We start from the raw sequence: 19093 nt of genomic DNA on the forward strand, positions 1-19093 counted from the left end.
ATTTTTTATTTTTTTTTAAATGTGAGTGATGCTTTTTCCCCCTTGCTATTGTGATGTAATAAAACATGATGGAAGAGCAGTTCGCCATTCTGTAGATTAGCCTGTATAATCAGATTGATTTGCAAATAGTGTACTGGAAAAGTAAATCGGCAAAAGGCAGTATTGGTGTCATGGTCAATTGCTTTATTTCCCCATCACAGGTAACTAGTACAAAAGAATAACAGGATTGTCATGCAATTGCTATCACCACACTAGCATTTATTGCAAGCAATCTTAGCAACAGAATACGGGCCAATGTGTAACATAAGAACAAACTATTGCATTGTTTCCCTTGACAGGGCCCCCGTTTTGCTAATTTGCTGCTGCGGTCAGCGCTCTTCACACGTTAGTGTTCTTTATTTGATTGCATTGTTGTTTACATTAAAAGGCCTATTTATGAACAAAACCTGTATTGCGTTCGTGAAGGCGTTCATTATAAAAACAAGTGTGGAGGCACAAACCATTGCATAAGTAAGATGTTTAATACAAAGCTTGAGGCATGATACTTTGACAGCAGAAGCAGAAATAAAATGAATAAGTAAACTTTATCTGGAATGCTTGCTTCCTTTGCAAAATTGGTAGTTTCAAATATATTAGCATAGAAAAAACAGTGCCAGCTTTGAAGTGTTTTAGGCCATGTGGTGGAGTGTCCCGCCCATTTATATTTATTAGTGTCTTATGTTGTCTGTAGTGTGTTAATGTTGGTGTTTATTTATAAAATACAGGGGATATAAATATGGGTTACAAGCACAAGTGTTTAAAATGTATATTTGTATTTAGGCAAGAGGATTGCACAGCACTTCAAGTGCAGGTAAAATCTAATATGTGAACATGGGAAATTACACTTAATTAATTAATGTGCACTTGTAGTACTCGGTACAGTTGCATAAAAGCAGCATGTTTTCACTCACTCGGGGTTGTGTGTTTGGAAAGTGGAGAACAGGTGAGAGAGAGGAGAGTTAATTTAAAAATATAAGCAATTGCTACAGCGTGCTGGCTAAAAACCAGCACGGTACTTGTTTGTTGGGTTCGTCCACGTCCGTTTTGCGTTTTGTCTGTCTGTTTGTTTGGCCAACGGCCCTTTATTTTCAGTTGTGTGTTTTGTTTAAATCTTTGGTTTGTTTATTATTTAATTAAACACTGGACGCCGTAGCGTCTCAGGTTCACCGCCATTACCTGTTTTGGTTTCTGTGTTCTTCAGGGTCTGACATCACCACTACTGTCATTCTTGTCACAGGCCATTATGCAATGTGAGTAATATACAATCCACACCATGGCTGGAAAGCCACAATTAGAGCAGTCAATAAGATGAAAAAATGATGACCATAACATATCAAAAGTAGCTATCATTGCAGCATGTTAATAAGTGACTAATCTGTATTAAAGCTATAATGAAAAAGAAAGTATTTTATGCTGAACACACTTTATTACAATCATTCTGCGTGACTGTCTTTACATTAATAAATGGCAATAGTACGACCATACTGCTAAATGAAAATTAGACCATTGTTTCTTACTGCAGTACATCGGCACAAATCTTATAGGGGATATAGCTGGTACTCACAAATATCCATTGATTTTGTTGAGCAATATTCTCAATTTCTCTCTGAAAGGTAAAACAGCTCTGCTAAGCGAGGAAGGAGGTCAGACTGATATTTCTCCACATACCACACAGATGCTGATGAAGCCTTCAGTGACATGGCAACATGAGTACTGTATGTGATGCATACAGAACTGCTTAAGCTTGACAAGACTTCTTTATTTATTGATCAGAGAGGAATAAAGGAGCACACAGAGGAACTAAGAGTGCAGAATTCCTGCAGTGTCATTTGCTCTTGGAGAGTATGATTTCATCATTAAACTGCCGACATAATCGAAAAAGGGAATTAAACATTAAAATCTCCTTGTAATGACAGGAGGACAGAATTCATATATAAGAAATCTCTCTGTTTAAGGTTAATGCATTTCTGTAAATGAAAAAGGGTCGACCAACGTTTTTTTTTTATTGCTCTGAATAAAAGTGCTGATGTGCAATTTTGAATACAAATACCGTAGAACAATACAATCCGTATATTTCTAAAAACTACTCATGGTTATAAAATGTATTTGTGGCTATATTAGTAACCCTTTCCTTTCATGGAATTATATTTCTGACATTAAATAGAGAGACACAATTTGCTGCAGAAGTGACATGAAAAAAGTCCAACCATTAATACTGAGGCGAGCAATAAGTCGACATTTCTCTCTGCTCTACGGTTGTTTATTTGCCTAAAGGGTTACTGTGTTTTAAAATTACAATCTACACCCTCTTATTTTATGTGAACATACTTGTTTTTGCCTTAATAAAGCACCATTCGTCAAATGTGGAATGAACCAAACAGATGCCCCCTGATACAGTGGTAGAAATATGATGTAAATTGTCATAGTATTTAGTATTTGTCGCTATACAAAAAGCCCTCCTCTTCCCTGATTGGTTTACCCCATTTGCTTTAAATCTACCTATGCTATCAATATTGGTTAAACTACTGCTTAAATCCAGTTTCTGACTTTCCCAAAATGTCCTGTCTTCTTCATCTCCTCATCCATACTGCTGCTGCATCTCCCTTTCAAATGCACAAGGACAATCTCAAACAACAAACACTAAAAACGTGGGTCCTTGTTAAAGTTGTTTTTATTGAGAACGGTATTGTGGGCATGGGAAGAGATGCCAAAAATGATCCGATTTAATCCACAAAAAATGTTAAATTAACATGCAGCTGTGACAAAGTGGTTGATTGTGTACAGGTGCAGGAGTGATGCTGTGTGTAATGAACAGACAGGGATTTGTAATCCAGTTGGAAAGGGATTTTTTAATTATAATCCTGGTCTGGAGACCAAGCAATAATTCCAGGCAATACACAACAATGTGTAATGCACTGGAATAAATAAACAGGTTGCAGTCCCAAATGATAAACACATGTATCTTTCCCACAATGTACAAACATGCTCACCAGTCCTGGGTGCGTGCTGCAGTGCTCGAGGTGGGTACAAGTTTAGGTGTGACAAAAGTGCTCTTCCGGCTTTTGTGCTCCGGAACGTGTTAGCAGTCTAATAATAACAAACAAGACAATTATAGACAAACAGACAAAAGACTCTTACTTATTATCACTGGGTCTCTCACAGGTCCTTTCAGGTTCAATATCACAAACCTAAGCAAAGGAACATACTGCGTCTCTCCGTCCCCTTTTATGCTGTCACACATGACCCCTTGGTAAACGAGTGTAGCCGCCCATCCAGTCCGCGACTGCCATATCGTTTCCTGGTCAATGTGTTAATGCACCGGAGTTCTGCCCCCTTTCTAACTGTCAGGTAAGTCCGTCCAAGGAACTCTGTTCTCGCTGCTTAGCGCCCTCACAGGTCAGGAGGGAGATTTACTACCAAGAATCACTGTATTTCTGTCACAGCAGCATAGAAAGGGATATTTATGAACAGATAGTAAAGTTGATTTTGAATGCAGTTCTGTTTTTGATTCCTTAACATTCGACCAGACATATGCGTTATTTAATTGCTTTAATTAGTATTACTGACTATACTGTATGCAGTGGTGGTGTTAATATGGGTTTCTCAAATTGCCATCACACTGCTTTCGCACAGGTAACAGCTCCGTTATCTGCATTCCGACTAAACCTGTTTTATAGCCATCTACACTTGGCAGCAAATATAGGGTTAAAAACCATACAGGGTTCTTAGAGACTATCTGACAAATAGTGCTTTGGCACAAAATGAGAGATATTCCAAAACGGCACAAAGCAGTTGCGAGACACTGGAATATAGCAGTTTTTTTTTTTTAGCAATTCACTAATTTGTTTCTGCCTCGCAAAGCCATCTGTGCATTCACTACCAATGCACACAACAGCCAAGCGAGAATGCAGAATGATGGACAGTCACCATTAGTAATGGCATTACCCCGATAAGCTGCTATCATTGGTGTCGCCACAGTACGTACCGATATGACAGCAGACTAGACCACAAAATATATTCTGCACATATACATACGGACCATTCAAATATATATTCAATTGGCTACATAGCCAGATTTCAATTTAATGAACTGATAACGCTACTGTTTTATTGAATACAGATAGTATTGTATCACAAGGAAATACTAAATAGGTTTCTTTAAAGACCAGCTGATCCGAAATAGCTGTATGTTTTCAAAGTAAAATAATAAGTCTGAATACTGTCTGTTTTTTTTTTTCATCTGAATATATATATATATATATATATATATATATAATATATATTATATATATATATAGTTAGCAGTCCATAGTCAGTAGTCCGTAGGAACTCAGTCACCCGTCTATATTCAGGAAGAGTTCAGTCAGTAGTCCGTCATCAGGCATTATATACATATATATATATATATATATATATATATATATATATATATATATATATATATAATATGATATATATATATATATACATACACACACACATATGTACACTTTATAATATTTACAGACTAGTCTATCATGAGGTTGCAGGTGATCGCCTTGAGATTTGAACTTTTGGCACTGAAAAGACATTTGTCTTTTCTTTCTATACAGACATTAGCTATTTCAGATGTGTTTCTTTTTGTTTTGCCATTATAATTCAATATTTTCTGGCTGATCCATGCTCCTACTTGATACATCTCTATCTGAGTATTCAGTACGTGTTCCTGATGAAATAAAATAGGCATACAGACAGACATGGAGACCACAGTCATTGCCATATCCATGAAGTGAGAGGTCTGTTGGTGCAAAAATTACCCAGACATTCCACCAGATTGTGTATCCATTTTCTCTCTTTTGCATGTCACCAATAAGGCTCTGTAGTAACCCTTTAGGAGAGTGTACACCATGTAGAGAGTCCAAATACAGAATGTGCTTCCATTTGAAAACAGCCACGATCAGCACCCAGTGATTCCCATGGACATTGCTGGGAAGTAGCCAAAGATCACAAGGGGAGAGTTTCTGTTTCGCAATGTAATTGCGCATGCTTTGTGTTATTCCCAGCGCTCACAGTGATAATTGGGTCACTTAGGCTGTATTCCAATTGGTAAGTATATTGTATGCTTCTTCCACTGTTAATAAATCCTCCTGAAGCAGGTATATTGGGCACTGTTCACCTTTAGGTTCTTTATTGTCTACAATTGCATTATGCTCTCCATTACTGCAGTTTGTGTTGAGCGCTGTATTTGACAGGCCACACTTTAGCACTTCTTGATCCCACAAACCTCCACAATATCTACAAATCTCTGTCAGCTTACAGTATCTTCTTCAATGCTTTATTCAGCTATTACTTTATGTAACAGGGTGACCCACATCACTTTGTTTAGGCACGATTTTGTTACTGTAGTATAATCACGTTTTGATTTGTCATATTGGATTTAACGTCAGTTTGTTTTATTTTAAACCACGTTAATAATGCACGTTTATTTTGGCACGTGACTTTGTTGTAGATTTGTTGTAGATCTCATTGTCGCGTTGATGCTCTCCTGTTCTCAGCCCCCATGGGTACTAATTGAATAATTTGAAGAAGCTGCGCATCTGGTATAAAAGTTCCTGATTTTAACCATGCGAGAGATTGTGTTTGGTCAAGTGTGACGTGAACCCGGGTTTGTCTGGAGTGGAGGTTGGACGCACAGCCAGCAGGAGCAGAGAAGGAATTTGATTTGTCTGTGTTCGGCTTTGGGCCTGGGAAGAAAAATGAATGAAACATTGCCGAGTGAGGCTCCTGCTGTGCTTCCTGTCTCCCTCTGTGTTTATATTTTAAACTGCTTTAGAAATTAGTATTTTAAAGGCATTGGGGTTTTAGAGGAGTGAAGGATACTTCTTAAAAGTATTAATTCTATTATTGTTTTTAGTAAGCCCAGCGGTATTGAGCAGAACTGCACTTTGTATTTAATTATAATTAACCAGGTGTTTATTTAAAGTGCAAACCCCATGCCGTGACTGTGTATTGTAGACTTGTCCTATTTGTTAAGTATAGTTAACTGTTAACCACCTGTATTTGATAAAACGATGTTCTTGCCCTGCATATTATTGTGGTCTTAGTTTATTTCCTTCTGGTATTCTGCCTGACTGATTCCCACCCCAATCAAAAAGAATGAGTGTCACTTCTGGATGCTACACTTATATCTTCTGGATAGATAGTTTCTTTGCTGAGGGCATTAGATTTTTTTTTTTTTTTTTTTTTTTAAACCTACTGGGAAATTTAGTTGAAGGAAAATGTCTGCATGCATCTGAAAGGTCAGGATTTCACTCATATTTTAAAAACACACAGTAAAACAAATAGTTGCAATACCACCACTAAGCTGTAGTATTTCTAGCAGGGACCACTCCCTGTTCTATTCACCTGAAAGACACTGAGCAGCCCACTCTACTGGTTATGGTTGATAACTGAAAAGAATCATTCCAGATTGGAAATAGCCATTTTAGGAATTAAGTCCCAGGCAAAAACTACTACAGTGTAATAGGGGGGACTACATTCTACCAAAATGGACTGCAGTTATTCTGAGACTTGATTCTATACGTGGGGGAAATGCTTTGGAACAGTGGTAGCTAATACGTAATATACTTAGACAGTGTATATATGGAAAGTTTGATTGCAAAATCCCACTTTCAGGAATAAAGCAAAAGCCTTGGAACAGTTAAAAATGCAATAGACCTGGTTTCTATGTATAATTTAGATTGGCTTATGTTACATTTTGATATGTAAAACTTTTTTTTTTTTTTTTTTTTTTTTTTTTTTCTTTTTTTCTTTTTTTTAAAGAATTCATAATATAAAAAAGACAATATGAAGACATGATTTTGTTATTATAGGAAAATGCAAACTTAAGTATTAAGTATCTGTTCCGGATTTACCCAGTCCCTACACAAACACACACTTCAAAAAATGATAAATGATGGGGTTATCACAAAACCAATACATTAAGATAATATTTAAATTTTTATTAAAAATATTTTTTATATAATATATTTTGTGTATCAACTGTGTGTGTTATATATATATATATATATATATATATATATATATATATATATATATATATATATATATATAGTATGTCTGATGCCTTGTGCTGAGATTTGCCTTACAATTTAAATCCAAGTTTAAAATATACATATTCAATGCTAAAGAAAGGTAAAAATGCATGTACCGATCAGCAGCTACACTGACATCTGTGTCATCCAATGGAAGCACTGAATGTTTTTTTTTTGCTCGTTTGATTGCATGATTCAGACGACTCTGTCCAGCCCCTCATGGAGGAGGACTGATGCCTGATGCTTGATGCTTAATGCCTGATGACTAACTTGAGGAGGACTGATGCCGATACCTCACTGACTTGGAGAGGACTGATGTCTAATGCCTGATACTTGACTATTGACTCGAAGAGGGGCGATTCCTGACACGGGAAGGAATGTCTGAACATGTCCTAAAATGGAGACCGTACACAGGGCTTGAAAACATCCCTCTTAATAAATAATTTACAAATTATAACAAATATGATTAAAGAAATCATATCATTACTATTCATTTTAGAAAAATAATTCAGATACCATTTTGATGACTGAATTTTTAATTTATTTATTTATTTTTCTACTCATACTTACAAAATAGAGGGCTGGGTGTATGGCTGTTTGTCAGGAGGAAAGGTCAGGGCAGCATTGTGCAGACCATCATCAATATTGAGCAGCACAGTAAATATCAGTCATTCGGGGAAACTGTACTGAATGCCTGGAGTACTACACAAGTGGTTCAGTTACGCAGTTATTGGTATTATTAAAAAAAAAAGAAAATTAAAAATTAAAGTGTCTGTTCTGCAGCCTACGAGTGGTGCTTGATTTTAATACATTAATAAAATACATTAATAAAATATGGAGACAGAGGGCTTTTAATTTTTTTTATATATTTATTAACTTAATAGAAAAGCAATCTAGTTCACATTAAAAATCTAGCAATGGTCAAAAGCAATTGGAAAGAATGAGGTCTGAAGCAACAAATTAAATTGTATCTTGTAATGATTTTTAACCCTATGTACTTGGTTTCGCACTGTATCCCAGGGTGTTTGGCAACCCTGTTTATGTAAGGGGGGGAAATGAACATTTCCATATTTGCACATCAATGGCATATCTGATATTTGACCTAAGCAAAGCAGCAGAAGAACAAAAGTGAATCCCTACAGGTTGGAACAGGGTTATCCTATGTGAATTTTTTATTTTATTAATACTTTTGCTTTTTTCTTTTTCAGGAAATGGTAGTAAGCTTTAGATTTAGAATTTCTAAATTGAATCTCACTTTTTTTTTCCGAAGGCAGTTTTAAAAAGAACACTGCCAGTGTGTTATTTTCAATATGTTTATATGTTCAAGGGCCTGCAAACATATTGTTATCTTTACTGGCTGGATGGCTCAGCAGATTATCAATGGGATGTGAAGACATTTATAACCCCTCTTAATGTGCAACTATACAGCATTATGATAGCTATCTTGTTTTATACAGTATTTAGGCACTCTGCCTCAGCTTATCATTGGTGCTCTACACAATCTGTCATTTGAGCTTTCAGGACTCACACAAACAATTAACTAAATATCAGTTACTATCAGCATTGCAGCAGTAGGGTGCCCAGTTACCCACCTGCATTAGTTGTTTTCTTGTCTGCGTGGGTTAACAATGGCTCTGACAATTAAGTTTAGAGATTTTGAAATTTTTACCATTTAGATAATTTCCCAATAAGCAAACTTCTAAACAGCCAGTGGAGAGAATCCAGAAGTCATCTGTTTGTTAATCATGGGTGGTTTTGAGTTGTAGCCATCTGTGTTCTTGAAATAGGATGGAGCCCAGACAGTCGATGAACATCCAGGACAAAATAATTTTCCGTTTCATACAGATTTTAACCATGAGACAGCAGCCTTATCAAAAAGATTCCACTACTTTTATTTCAAATTTGTGTGAGAAAAAAAGGCTTCAGAATGAATTTGCTAACTGACATGTCTTTATATTATTCAACTCAGACAGCTACAGGAGAGAGTTCATTACAACAGACAGAACTAATTTTATAGGCTGGCTGATAGGATTGCCAACTATGAAACGTGTGAACAGTGCTTGTTTCCAACCCACTGATTCACACTCACTGTTGACTGACATTTATTTGGTTATTTTCTGGGTAATCTAAACATTGGAAATTCATGCACATTTTATTTTCAGTCTTTGAAAATATATTGCATTGACCATTAAGAACTGTAGAGCTAACAAGAAAGTCAGTCATTATTAAGTAAATATATGTCATGCAACAAGAATAAGAGTTATAAATATTGTAGTTAATATTCAATATACTACAGAGAACAACCTGAGAAGTCTTGAAGTAAACCCTAGAGTAAAAGCCAGCCAGTAACTTATGCAGAGCTAACAAGTTCATCACAATTAATTTTCAGAGAGGAAGATAAAAAGGCTGAATGACATTAGCACTGGCAAGATAACACTGTCAAATTATTTTCTACTTTGTGAGCTCTGTCAACCGCTTCAGTGAAAGTGCTAGAGTAAAAAGAAGGGTTATCTTGTTACTTTGTTGGGTGGGTGGGGGCTTATTGTACAGGTTAGTGGTATATCTTGGTACTGTGGTAGGTTGCTAAATGAATCACCATGCTCAAACATATTCTCTGGGTAGTGTTGGGACTTGTCACCAGGTTACAGCAGCACATGGAAGGGGTGATTTCTAGTATTGGACGCTACTGGTGGCTGGTCATTCATAAAAAAAAAAAAAAAATCATAATAATTTGCATTTTTTTTCTTTAAGTGTATCGGTTTGCAATCCACCAACACTGAACAAGTATTGTTGCAGAAATTTTTATAATATGGAATGTCACAGAGAAGGGAGAGGATGGAGCGGGAGAGAGAAAGATGGTACAAAAAATCATTTAAGCATAATGTATAGATATATTTGAAATATGAACATTATTCATAATGCAAAACAATGCCAGGTAAGTAGATAATGCAAGGAAGTTTAGCTAAAGAGAATCCCACCCATCGCACTTTCATTCATTTTGCTGCAGCAGCACTTTCTGTTACTGATCCAAAAATCAAACCTTTTTTTCTTATCAGGTTAGAGAATTGGAAGCAGTTATTAAAAGTTGGGCAAGAAGATAATATTGTAGTATGCACTGGAGACACACACTGATGTTCTCAGGTACAATGTGGTTTATTAGGCAGCTAAAAAGAATTAGCACCAACCACACACAGACAGCCCTTCCCCACCCCAAACACACTTTCCAATCACTATAGTGAAACACAACAATAACAGTTTTCCCCACAATATTTCACATTCCCAGCATCCTCTGCTGCTAATTAGCATGTTGATGATAATATAAACTATTTGGGGGCTCACTGTAACATGTTATTTGTTAAGTTTTAATTCCAGATATATTTAAAAGTATTTTTTTAACCTTGAGTGAAGACCATTTTGCTTTGCCCCATAGATTTCACTCCCTGTGGAGCAGGTGTTAGGATCCCATCTGACACAACCTAAAGGGGTGGTTGTCAATAAAATATATATGGTACTGTACTAGATTGAGAAAGCTCAACCCCAGGAGGTCTGTTACTGTTTCACTTCGTAGGTCATGTCACCTCAGCATTGATTTTGAAGTTAAGGTATGTAACTGGCTGTAAAGGAAGTGGAAGACTACCAGTCTTTCTAAATTGCACATGCGAGCCCTACAGAGTGAATGGAAGTGCAAAACAGGTAAGATTTGTTTCTTTAGTAGCTACTGTATAATCCCTTAAAAGTCTATGCAGCAAAGGGAGTTTTGTTTTTAGAGGAGAGCCCTAATTCCTGTTACAAAGTGAATAAATCTATAGTGATAGTGTGGTGGCATGTCAAATGGTCCTCACCATATATATTAAAGAAAAACTAAAGTCTTGATCTACAGATAAATGATCAGTTGTCATGCTTCTTTCCTGTCATTAACCAACTAACTGCTTACTCTGTTGGCTGAAATGCTGTCAGCCACAAATATGCTTTGACCCAAATAACACTGTTGAGGTAAAAAAAGACCTGCAAATAGCAGGGTGAAAAAGTTTTAATGCAGATTCCATTTATTTACAGAACATCTTGTTCCTGACGGGCTCATGAAATTGGTTCCGCTTTACTCTAATGAAAGTAACACCCCCCCCCCCCTCTTGAAACATGCTTTCCAGAAAATATGAACCAAATAGGCACGCTCCAGTTGCTACTTGCAGTAGTCAGGGCTACATTCTCATACAGTTTAAAAAACAAGTTTAGCTACTTTCTCAAAGCCATTTTCTCCAAATCTTCACCAGAACCTTTTTATGAAAGGAAAAATGCCAATTAAACAAAATAAAGGCAAAACAACTTAAGACTACTTAAAAGCCCATAAGTTTGCTAACTATATAATTAAAAATACAATTAAATTAAAATAAAAATATGGGACAAAAATATTGTAGTACAAGATAAGATTACTATGTATTAATAAGATTACTGATTAGAATTATGCCTTCGCTTACATGATGCAGAACCTGTCAAAAAAAGTCTATACCAAAGCCAATTTATCAAGAAATTAAAAAAATACTTGAATGATTTAATTGCCTGTGGCTGGATAGAGAACAAGTCTCCATACTCGTCGCCTGTAGTATGTGTAAGAAAAAAATGCAGTTTAAGACTGTATTGATTATCGTGACCAAAACAGAAAGACCATTCCTGAGCACCAAACCAATCCCTAGAGTGCAAATTTTGGTGGAAATGGATGAATGCATCGGCCGCCTTCCAAAAGGTGCATGGAAGAGTTTTTGGAGAGGCTGAGGAGACACCCTTGTTTACAGATACAATTTTAAACATAATGTTGAAGACATCAGGAAAGTGCTGCAATGACTTTTGCCAGAAGTCAGGTATTTGGAAAGAATTGTATTGGTAGGGAATCCAAATGGACCCAACTGATACTATGGGGTATCCAAGTACTTAAGGACCAAAAGCCAGGTACAGTAAGAGACCTCCATAGAGTGTCACGTTTGCTCAGTTATTATAGGCAATGCATTAAAGATTTCTCACATATTGCAAAATTGTTATACAGTCTCTTGAAAACCATGTCTAATACAACTGCCACCACAACAGTTAGTCAAGAAAACCCCAGGACACAGCCATCAGAAAGGGGAAAAAGCAAAAACTCATGGTCTCCTCTTCAAACCTATTAATTGGACCTAGGAACATCAGTGCACCTTTAATCGAACACTTACTGTTGCCGAGAAAAATTACCACCTCCACTCAAAAAAAACAATTTTTGGTTTTAACATGGGCAATCACAGACAAATTCAGACTATCTGTACTATGCACCAACCTTTACAGTCTTCAGTGACAACAACCCACTTGCATATGTGTTGCCTTCACGTAAGCTTAATGCTATAGGATATGGGTGGGTCGGAGAGCTTGCCAACTTCCACTTTACCATGAAGTATCAGCCTGGAAAAGAATATGTGGATAATAATATATATATATATATATATATATATATATATATATATATATATATATATATATATATATATATATATATACACACACAACACACACACACACACACACACATACAGTTAGCAAAATGTGTATACAGCAAAAAAAAGTTTTTTTTCATATACATAACAAAAATATTAACTTTGTTATTGTAATGTATGTACAAAATGACGCTTTGTTTTTGTTTGTTTGTGTAGCAGAGGACTAGTAAGTCGGGAGCTACAGCCATGGATCCTGCACGACTAGTACTGCAGAGCACAGCATAATCCAAAACAACAGAGCACCACTATTACAACCGGAGCACTTTCCCATGCACTTGTGGATTACTGTACTGTGTTATTATTTTGTGAAACCCTTTTCTATGGGACTGCAAACCAGCCATTTTACTCCATATAGCAGCAATGGTATGGGGGGGGGGGGTTAAAACAACGGGTTTTCAGTCCCAAACAAAAAGGTTGTGGGATGGCTGAGTCCCGAACAACTCCCTAGCACCCACAAGGAAATGGCAGAACAAAATAGTCCATGCTTACAACTGTACACATAGTAAGGTAACAAGATTCTCACTCTTTTATTTTCTCTATGGAAGGTCACAGAGATTGCCTATTGACCTTGTATTTGACATACATAAATCATCATAAATGTTGTCACTCTACCTACAGTATGTATCAACTGTTTTAAGATCATTGATAGATAGAAACAAAAGGTGTGGACAGAAATTAATTTAAATTCCCATAATTTAAAAAAAAAAAAGTGTAATAGAGGTGAGGAGGCCCACGGGTCTTCTAATGAAATCAGACTTTTACCCTGAGTGGAATAAGAATTAATGAAAAAAAAATACAAAGAATGAACTTGGAATTATAGATGTGCTTTTAGGATTTCAGACTCATATAATCAGGCTGCCTAAAGGAAATGGTCAGTGGATTATTGGTACTTATGGTTTATTGTCTCATCATGGTATTCATAATGCAGGGCATACAAATAATCTGTTGCTGCCTTTACATTTATTTTTGGAATAAATGACGTTCATTATATAGGCTAGTATATAACTTTAAAAATTCAAAAGCCAAAAACAGTCCAAAACTGTTTAATAGATAAAGTATTATGTTAATAAATTATTTAAGTAAGCCACAAGCTCATGCTTTCCAAATAGGGCCTGTAGTCCTGTTCAGAGTTAGTGCTGCTAAGCTTTTTGACTGCTGACTGTAGATGTACTATTTGCAATTTTGATTTTTAAAAATCACGTTTTATTGATTTAATTCAGTTGCATTCTTTGTAGCAAGTTGCAAAGTGAATAAGCTCAACTTCGTTAAAATACAGTAGCACTAACTATAACATTAGGTATAGCACTAACTATAACATTACAGTAGCACTAACTATAACATTAAGTATTTTTGGGCACTTCCAAGCACAAGAAATTCAACAGACTTTTATATAAGCATCTTTTAAAAAACTGGTGCACTCTTCACCGAGCAGCAACACACCAGTTTGTTTTGGTGCATCAAGTAGATGTTCATTAAATCTGTGAGAGCTGGTTTCACAAACTCACATTAGCACTAACTTAGAGTTTTACAGCTCAGGCTTCACTATCTGGAACACTCTCCAGGCTAGAAGGACACATGAAAAATAGCCCAATAACCCTCTATTGGGTATACAGGTGGATAGACTGACTGACACAAACTCCAATTAGCGCTAATTTACCGAGTTTTACAGCTCAGGCTTCACTCTCTGGGACATTCTCCAGGCTAGTAGAACACATGAAAAATAGCCCAATAACCCTCTACTGGGTAGACAGGTGGATAGACTGACATACACAGTTTCTGTGCTGTATCACACTGCTTGCTGGTGTCTTCATCATACGCAGTGTTTAGATGTAATTCTTTTTTTCCCCAGTGGTAGGCTGGTACACAGCTATGTCACACCATTTTTTCACCTTACCTGTTTCCTTTTGGAGATACTTGACATTCATCTCTAGGCTACTGTTATGCTGCGGCATGTGCATTGATATATGTTGCAGATCATTGAGGGTGTTCAACTTCTCCTACCTGGTGTCTGGTTTAGTAGTCACTGTACACCATATTGTACAGACAATGGCTAAGGCCCTTAGGGGTTATGCATAAATGCAGACAGCATTTCAAGATTGTCCTGGTAATGCAACATGACATACAACTACCGTCAGAGTAAAAATGATAGGACCATATTGCTGTCAGATTTGTGGAGAAAGTAGTTTATAGGTGAGTCTGTTTTTATAATATCAGCAGAGCTGATGGTAGAGATGGTCTATACTATAGTGTCGCTATGGACCATAGATATGAAACTGTTTGCATGTAGATGAAGAGGAGACTAAACACTCAACTTAATGAATGAATATTCATTACAAAGGAAATGCCTTCCTAAATGACGTTAATATAAAACTGTCAGAACTATTGTACTGTTAAAACACAAAATAAATATGTTCCAGGCTGTGAGCTCTGTCTGCTTACCATCAGCTGATATTGGTAATTTAAATGGTACTGGCATCAGACCGTTATATTAATCAGTTGAATTGCATGCATATGAACAAAAAAGAGGCTGGAGTCCACATAAGCTCTTCGGACGTGTGTCTTCGTTATCCTGCACTGCGGGTTCTGGCACACAGGGTCCTTGGGCATACCTCCCACCAGCAGAGCCTTAACCAAGGCTGTAATGGTGCCTGTCCTCCTGCAGGATATTGGTCCCACAGGCCTCACAGGCATGGAATCCAGCCCTGCCATTATACATGGGGTAGAAAAACCATCGTGCGCACCGAACACTGTGTGCACCGAGCACCATGGGCACCAAGTGTCGTGTAGCATCGAGTACCATGTGCACCGGGCACCGCATGCAGCGTGCAGCACCGGTATAATATGCATCGTGTGCACTGAACACAGCGTGCAACGAGCATCGCGTGCACCGCTTGTACCGAGCACCGGGTTACTGCTTGCACCGAGTACTGTGCAGCGGCAGGCACCAAGCACCAAGTACCGTGCCGCACCGACGCGCTAGCCTGTATCGTTACAGCAAGACAATGGGCACCGTGCACACCGTGGTATCGAAGTAGCATGGGTATAGTCTTACGCACCACGGTATTAAATACACCGGGGCAGTTGTGCACGGTGCCTACCCTAACCGCATGGTCACACGCCTGAGCAGCACATAACGTACAACAGGGGGACACGGTCCAAAGTCACGGCGGGCGATTGACTTACACACACAGTAATGCAAAACAGTTTAAATATTACAGTACAGATGGGGGAGAGCACACTATCTGTAGATCGAGCAACCTACACCAGATGTGAGGGTCCGCACAGCCTGCGTACATCTCAAACCAACAACGAGCCTCGGTGAGAAGTATATGGCTGGCCCGGCTGAAGCAGCCACGGTGCGACTAGACCTCTGCTCGAGCATGGGGACGCGTAGTTACAATCAAAACAAGGCCCAAACTGCGGCCTCGACAACGGAGACAAGGCAAGCCTGGCCCCGTGGAATAACAGTGTTCTCCGAAGCAAGAAAGGGTGAAAAACACATACAATTCTTAACAATAATATTTACCGTACTAAGATACCATACGGGTGCTGATAGTCAGAAATAGAATAAAATGGCTACGAATTTTTAAACCACTGATTCCAAGAAAAGAGGTGAAGGCCAGCTTTCAGTACAAAGTGCAGAGGAACTAGCAGCAGCTTACGCAGCACTTTTTAGACGAAAAAAGGCTCAATGCAAGAGAGGTCTTATCGTAACAATCATGAGAAGCGAAAGAGAATGAATCTCCCTGCATGACTGTTAAGTACCTCCGCGAGGCAGGACCGAGTGGGTCACCGAGGGGAGAGGGTCTATCAGCAGCTTTGATAGAAAGAGCTTAGTGACACCTACCAATAGGCAGGAGTGTATCCCATAACAATGTTTTGGTGGCCATCTTCGAATTGCAAGGGAAATGTAGTTAGCTTGACTGTGCATGAAGCACCATCTAAATACAGCAGAAGATTTTGACTCGTTTACCAAAATAAAATACTGCTGACCAAAAAGCATAGACATTCACAAAACACAGACTAACAAAATGTAAACTCCTCATCTACAGAAAGTTCTGATAAAAAATCAGAACTGTGCGAGGGAGCAGGAGAGAAAATAGGCGAGAGAGACTGTTACCTCTCTTGTTCTCTTTTTGAACAGCCCGGCAAAGCGTAAAGGGAGCATAGGCCTCGCCCCCGACTATGGATAGCTGAAAGGGTGAAAACTAAGACCATAAGCATAACAAAAAATGTATAGCAGACCTAGAAAAATAGTACAAACCAGTACAATATAAAAAACGGTTTTAAGGCACAGTTTCAAAATATTTAATTTTCTTTTATGCATTTAAACTAATGCCTGGAGAGTGTCTTTATAAAACTAGACAATCTTGTGAGAATTAAAATCACAGAACACCTTTAAGAACTTTACATTGAACATAGGAAATCGAACTGACCTGGCCAGGCTTACTGCTATTCATTTAAGAATTATACAGAAACTGAGCTTATTGCAGCACATATTGGGCAGTCGCCACACATTAATAAATGCTTTCAAACAAACTTTAGGCTGTTCCAAACACATCATGAGCACTGACAGCTTTAATTGCTAGAAAAATAAACAGACTGGCCCCAATGCACCAATGCACCAGATTTTCTGTGAACAAAACAAACATTAAAAGGGACAAATTGCCCCCTATGAAAGTTGTTTTACAATGCCAAGCAAAACATGTTTACATTAATAAAGAAATGTTGAAAACCATGCAATTCGATTTCTTCACTGTGCCTTGGTTACTAATAAGATTTTTTTTTTTTTTTTTTTTTTGGCATTTGTTCATTTAAACTTATCCAGAGTCTTACAGTGCACCATCTCGTCAAACAAACTATTCCTCTATTTCTGCAGTTACACATGCACAGGAGCACACAAACACACACACACACACACACACACACAACCATCTCTGAATGATAATTTGGCTTGATATAGGAAACAGGAATAAGTACAAGGGGACTGCCTGGCCTTGATTGTTTTCTTCTGGGATGCAGCTTAATAACCATCTTCCCAAGTTTCAATGATAATCTGTGATTATAAAATCATTTTTGGAGTTATTAATTATATTTTACTTAGGGAACAGCTATCTTCAGTGTTTGTATATGTGTGCACGTGTGTGGGGCAGTATTATATAAAATACTTTTCCTAATACCTACTGTAATTGCCTATGTTTTTCAGTACTTTAAGCTTAGTTTTGTAGGGTTTCTAACAATATTTTACCAGCAAAATAAACCATAAAAAATATATGCCATAAATGTAATAAGAAAGTACTATATGTTTTCCTTAAAGGCAAGGTTTTCACAGATATTATAAACCACATCCTACATCAAGATTCTTTGGTATGTGCAAAACAAGTACTGAACTCTACTAAGGTACCCAGCACCCTTTTTTGCCTTAGAGTGATTACAAGCTGTCATTGAGAAGAGAGCAGCTGGATAAAAGATTAGAATTCAGAGGTGAGAAATTCAAAAAAGTAGACAGCTTTGTGAATCTAGGCAACGATGTAAGTGATTGAGGAGATAGCCAGAAGGAAGTGTTTTAACAGGCAATTGCTTGAAAGAAGATGTAATAATAATTACAGGTTCACCGTGTTGGTGCATAACAGCTCTGTAAGGCAATGTAATCTGGGATATGAAGACCAGAGATCAAAAAGCAAATAATCAAGTATGATAACAGGTGGCCAGAGTCATATTTTGGGTTTATCATGGAAGCAGGTGGCATAAGGAGTTATAGAAAATCATTGTGAACGGCTGCCAGTTGTGAACTGTTGGCACCTTGTTGCCTGGTAAACACAATAAGTAACTTGGGACTAACAGCAAAGTTCAGTAGTAGACAAAACAATCCAACACTCAACAATGATTTGTAAGAAATCGTTTTGTTTTAAAAAATTATAAAATCGGCCATTTTCAGTTTTCTGAATGCAATCTAATTGAATCAAACATACCAGCAGTGATGAAAATGAGTGAAACAAACCACAGTAAAAACATAGTAAAAGCACAGTAAAGACCAGCAAGGTATGGTACAGAATATTAATAAACATGGCAAACCATGGTAACTTATGCTAAATGCATAGTATACCTATGTGAAAAGCATGGTAAAACTACAAAATACCAAGGTAAACTTTTTTTTTTTTTTTTTTTTGCAGTGTACAACATCTCTCTATGAGCAACTGACCTATCTACACATCCAGGCATCAACTGAGGTCATCCAATGCAGGCCACGTTGGACAACCATAACCTTATTCATTTCTTACTCATTTCTGAATGTCACAGTCCCCTAGGAGTTTCCATCTATTTCATCCACTGCTAAAGAAGCATTATTTAAAAGATCATTTAAATTTACAATCAGACCAAATCAGTGTTGAGATTTTTTTTTGTTTTGCATTAGGAAATTTGACTTTCAGAAATGTACACGCTAGCTAAAAGTCTACACTGAGT

The sequence above is a fragment of the Polyodon spathula genome, chromosome 4 (assembly GCF_017654505.1).
Source record: "Polyodon spathula isolate WHYD16114869_AA chromosome 4, ASM1765450v1, whole genome shotgun sequence".
Taxonomy (NCBI): Eukaryota; Metazoa; Chordata; class Actinopteri; order Acipenseriformes; family Polyodontidae; genus Polyodon; species Polyodon spathula.